Source organism: Loxodonta africana, chromosome 11 (genome assembly GCF_030014295.1).
Source record: "Loxodonta africana isolate mLoxAfr1 chromosome 11, mLoxAfr1.hap2, whole genome shotgun sequence".
Taxonomy (NCBI): Eukaryota; Metazoa; Chordata; class Mammalia; order Proboscidea; family Elephantidae; genus Loxodonta; species Loxodonta africana.
This window is the reverse complement of record NC_087352.1, coordinates 21804818-21810356: the sequence shown is the minus strand read 5'-3', so window position 1 is coordinate 21810356 and position 5539 is coordinate 21804818.

Sequence of the window (5539 nt, the reverse complement as noted above, 5' to 3'; positions counted from 1 at the left end):
ACTGGTGGCCAACCTGCAGGAAGAGGATGGATTCTGTATTAGATTCCTAGGACTGCCGTAACAAACTACCCCAAAGTGGGTACCTTAAAGCCACAGAAATTTATTTTCACTTCTGGTACTAGAAATCCAAAATCAAGAAATCGGCAGTGTTGGTTCCTTCTGACAGACTCGGAATTAGAGTGACCCCGGGCTTTCTCAAATGATTTTTTTGCATCCATCGATATGACCATATGATTTTTTTTTTCTTTATTCCCATCCTAGGTTACCTTAATTGACTCTCAGAGATTGAACCCACCTTACGTATGTGGAATAAGTCCCACTTGGTCGTGGTGTATTATCCTTTTCATATACTGTTGCCCATATCCTAATAGTTTTTAAATTTTTCATTGATCGGATGCCGTGTGGCTTACTGTAGCATCATAGAAAGTATCGAAGTCCAGTAGTGTCAGTCCTGAAATGCTGTGTCAGTGCTGTGTTTCTTCTTCACTGTTGTGTTAGCTATTCTGGGCCTTTGCCTCTCCATAGATCTCATGAAAGATATTGATTCGTAGTTTTCATTTCTTGTAATGTCTTTTGCTTTTGTTATTAAGCTAATGCTGGCCTCATTAAATAAATTAGGAAATGTTTCATCTGCTTCTGTATTTTAGAAGAGATTGTAGAAAATTGGTATCCTTTATTTTTTAAATGTGTATTAGAGTTCAGGGAAATTACTGGGCCTGGTGATTTCTTCTTTGGAAGGTTATTAATTTTGATTCAATATAGTTAATAGGTATAGGTCTTGTCTTAGCCATCTAGTGTTCCCGTAACAGAAATACCACAAACGGGTGGCTTTAACAAAAAGAAACTTATTTTCTCAAAGTCTAGTAGGCTAGAAGTCCAAATTCAGGGTGTCAGCTCCAGGGGAAGGCTTTCTCTCTCTCCGTCTCTCTCTCTCTCTCTGCTCTGGAGGAAGGTCTTTGTCATCAATCTTCCCCCGGACTAGGAGCTTCCATGCAGGAGCCCCAGGTCCAAAGGATGTGCTCTGCTCCTGGCGCTGCTTTCTTGGTGGTATGAGGTCCCCACTCTTTGCTAGCTTCCCTTTCCCTTTTATCTCTTGGAAGATAAAATGTGTTGGAAGCCGCACTCCAGGGAAACTCCCTTTACATTGGATCAGGGATGTGACCTGGGTAAGGGTGCTACATCCCACCCTAATCCTCATTAACATAATCTAATCTTGCCTCATTAACCACAGGCAGAGATTAGGATTTATATCACACAGGAAAATTACATCAGTCACAAAATGGAGGTCAACCACACAATACTGGGAATCATGGCCTCACCAAGATGACAGATATTTTGGGGGGACGATTCAATCCAAGACAGGCCTATTCAGATAGGAACTTCTTCTGAGTGAGGACTGGTAGTTTGTGTCTTTCAAGATATTGGTCAGTTTTATATTTATCAGATCAGATTTGTGGTTATGGAGTTGTTTATATCTCTATTATCCTTTAGTGTATTCTTTAAGTGGCAATTTTGTGAAGTTGATTGATGGTGGCTGTTCTGGTCAATTCTATCCATGCTGATATTCTGCCTGCTTGATGTATCAATAACCGAAAGAGGAGTGTTAAAGTCTCTCTACAACTATACAGTCATGTACCACTTAATGTCTATGATATGGTCTATGAAATAGGATGTTTATATGATTTGGATATTTTGCAAAGACCATATTATTTTCTTACGGCAACTTTGAGGTAGTGGAAGTGTTCCTTACTAAGAGACACGGAAGGCTTGGCGATCTGCTCACTACTGTCTGGATCTGGGTAGGTGGCTGAATCCTGGGGGAGCGAGGGTACAGCAAGGGCATAGTGAGGGCACATGCTGACCTGATGGAACCTGGGGACTGGGCCTTTAGGCAAGTCCCTGGGGCACTCAGGATGTTAGGCCTCTCAGAGTCCCAGACAGCCCTGCAGGCCCACTTCTCTGAGGTTGAGGTCTCAGGGTGCAGAACAAGCCCGAAATAAGTTCCCTAAGCGTAAGCTGGTTGAAGGTGCAAAAGTGGGTGCCCCCTCGTGGCTACATCCAATTATGTCCAATACATCTCATTCTCTGATCGGTATTTCTGAACTTATGAGAGCACAGATGTTTATGCAGTCGGATGTTGCCCAAATGGATGCTATGCAGCACATGACTGAAATAGTGGATTTGTCTATTTCTCCTTGTATTTTCATCAACTTTTTTTCTTTGTTTCACAAATTATTTTATTTTTATTATGATTTTTGTTGTACTTTAGATGAAGGTTTACAGAACAAACTAGCTTCACTAAACAGTCAGTACTTTTTTTTTTTTTTTTATGACATTGGTTAACAAACCCACGACATGTCAACACTCTCCCTTCTCAGCCTTGGGTTCTGTATTACCAGCTTTCCTGTTCCCTCCTGCCTTCTAGTGCTTGCCCCTGGGCTGGTGTGCCCCCTTAGTCTCATTTTGTTTTGTAGACCTGTCCAATCTTTGGCTGAAGGGTGAACTTCGGGAGTGAATTTATTACTGTGCTGAAAGGGTGTCCAGGGGCCATACTCTCAGGGTTTCTCCAGTCTCTGTCAGGCCAGCAAGTCTGGTCTTTGATTTTGAGTTAGAATTTTGTTCTACATTTTTCTCCAGCTCTGTCCGGGACCCTCTACTGTGATCCTTGTCAGAGTAGTCAGTTTGACGGTAGCTGGGCACCATCTAGTCGTACTGGACTCAGTCTGGCGGAGGCCGTGGTAATTGTGGCCCATTAGTCCTTTGGACTAATATTTCCCTTGTATCTTTAGTTTTCTTCATTCTTCCTTGCTTCCGAAGGGTTGAGACCAGTGGAGTATCCTAGATGGCCACTCACAGGCTTTTAAGACTCCAGACGCTACTCGCCAAAGTAGAATGTAGAATATTTTCTTTATAAACGATGTTATGCCAATTGAGCTAGATGTTCCCTGAGACCATGGCCCACATAGCCTTCAGCCCAGCAATTTGGTCACTCAGGGAGTTTGACCTTGCCTTGTACAAGTTGTGCTGGCTTCCCCAGTGTTGTGTACTGTCTTACTCTTCACCGAAGGTACCACTTCTCTATTGTCTATTTAATGTTTTTCCTTCCCCGCCCCCTTCTTTGTAAGCATCAAAGATTATTTCTTTTCCTGTGTAAGCCTTTTCATGAGTTTTTACAGTAATGATCTCATACAATATTTATCCTTTTGTGATTGACTTACTTCACTCAGTATAATGTCCTCCAGATTCATCCGTGTTATGAGATGCTTCACAGATTCATTGTTGTTCTTTATCATTGTGTAGTAATCCACTGCGTGTATGTACCACAGTTTATCCATTCATCTGTTGATGGGTATCGAGGTTGTTTCCATCTTTTTGCTATTGTGAACCATGCTGCAATGAACATGGGTGTGCATATGTCTATTCGTGCAACAACTCATTTCTCTAGGATATATTCCTAGGAGTGGGATTGCTGGATTATGGTATTTCTATTTCTAGCTTTCTAAGGAAGCACCATATCATTTTCCAAAATGGTTGTATCATTTTGCATTCCCACCAGCAGTGCCTAAGAGTTCCGATCTTCCCGTAGCCTCTCCAACATTTGTTATTTCCTGTTTTTTTTTTTTTTTTTTTTATTCATGCCTGTAATGCCGGGGTGAGATGATATTTCATTGTGCATTTCTCTAATGGATAGTGATCAGGAACATTTCCTCATGTGTCTCTTGACCACTTGAATGTCTTCTTTGGTGAAGTGTCTGTTCATTTCCTTTGCCCATTTTTGTGTGTGTGTGTATGTGTGTGTGTGATTTAAGTGAAAGTTTACAAATCAAGTCTGTCTCTCATACAAAAACTTATATACACTTTGCTGTGTTCTCCTAACTGCACTCCGCCTAATAAGATAGCATACTCCTCCTCTCCATCCTGTATTCCCCGTGTCTATTCAAACAGCTCCTGTCCCCCTCTGGCTTCTCATCTCGCGTCCAGACAGGAGCTACCCACATAGTCTCATGTGTGCTTGATCCAAGAAGCTCACTCTTCACCAGTATCATTTTCTATCCCATAGTCCAGTCCAATCCCTGTCTGAAGAGTTGGCTTTGGGAACAGTTCCAGTCTTGGGCAAACAGAAGGTCTGGGGACCACGACATCCAGGGTCCCTCCAGTCTCATTCAGACCAGTAAGTCTGGTCTTTTTCTGAGAATTTGAGATCTGCATCCCGCTGTCCTTCTGCTCCATCAGGGGTTCATTGTTGTGTTCCTTTTCAGGATAGTCATCAGTGGTAGCCAGGCCATCTAGTTATTCTGATATCAGTCTGATGTAGTCTCTGGTTTATGTGGCCTTTCTGTCTCTTGGGGTCATCTTTACCTTATGTCTTTGGTGTTCTTCATTCTCCTTTGCTCCGGGCGAGTTGAGACCAAGTGATGAATCTTAGGTGGCCGCTTGCTAGCATTGAAGACTCCAGATGCAACCCACCAAAGTAGGCAGAACGTTTTCTGAATACATTTTGTTACGCCAATTGACCTAGATGTCCCCGAAACCGTGGTCCCCAGACCCCCATCCCTCCTACTCTGGCCTTCAAAACATTTGGTTGTATTCAGAAAATTTCTTTGCTTTTGGTTTAGTCCAGTTCTGCAGACCCCTCCTGTATCGTGTGTTGTCTTTCCCTTCACCTAAAATAGTTCTTGTTTACTAATTGCTGAATACCCTTCTCCCTCCCTCCTCTCCATTGTAACCATCGAAGAATATTTTCTTCTGTGTTTAAACTTTTAAGTTTCTATAATAGTCGTCTCATACAATATTTGTCCTTTTGCAACTGAATAATTTCAGTCATCATAATGCCTCCCAGATTTCTCCATGTTATGAGATGCTTTATGGATTCATCGTTGTTCTTTATTGTTATGTAGTATTCCATTAGGTGAATATACCACAATTTATTTATCCATTCAGCCATTGATGGGCACCTTGGTTGCTTCCTTCTTTTTGCTATTGTAAACAGTGCTGCAATAAACACGGGTGTGCATATATCTGTTTGCTTGAAGGTTCTTATTTCTCTAGGATATATTCCAAAGAGTGGGATTGCTGGATCATATGGTAGTTCTATTTCTAGCTTTTTAAGGAAGTGCCAAATGGGTTACCAAATTGGTTGTACCAGTTTACATTCCCACCAGCAATGTATAAAGTGTTCCAGTCTCTGCACAACCTCTCTAACATTTGTTATATTGTGTTTTTTTGGATTGATGCTAGCCTTGTTGGGATGAGATGGTATCTCATTGTAGTTTTGATTTGCATTTCTCTAAAGGCTAAAGATCCTGAGCATTTCCTCATGTATCTGTTAGCTGCCTGAATCTCTTCTTTGGTGAAGTGCCTGTTCATATCCTTTGCCCATTTTTAATTGGGTTATTTGTCTTTTTGTTGATGAGTTTTTGCAGTATCATGCAGATTTTAGAGATCAGATGCTGCTTGGAAATGTCATAGCTAAAAACTTTTTCCCAGTCTATAGGTAATCTTTTTATTTTATTTTATTTTATTGTGAAGTCTTTGGATG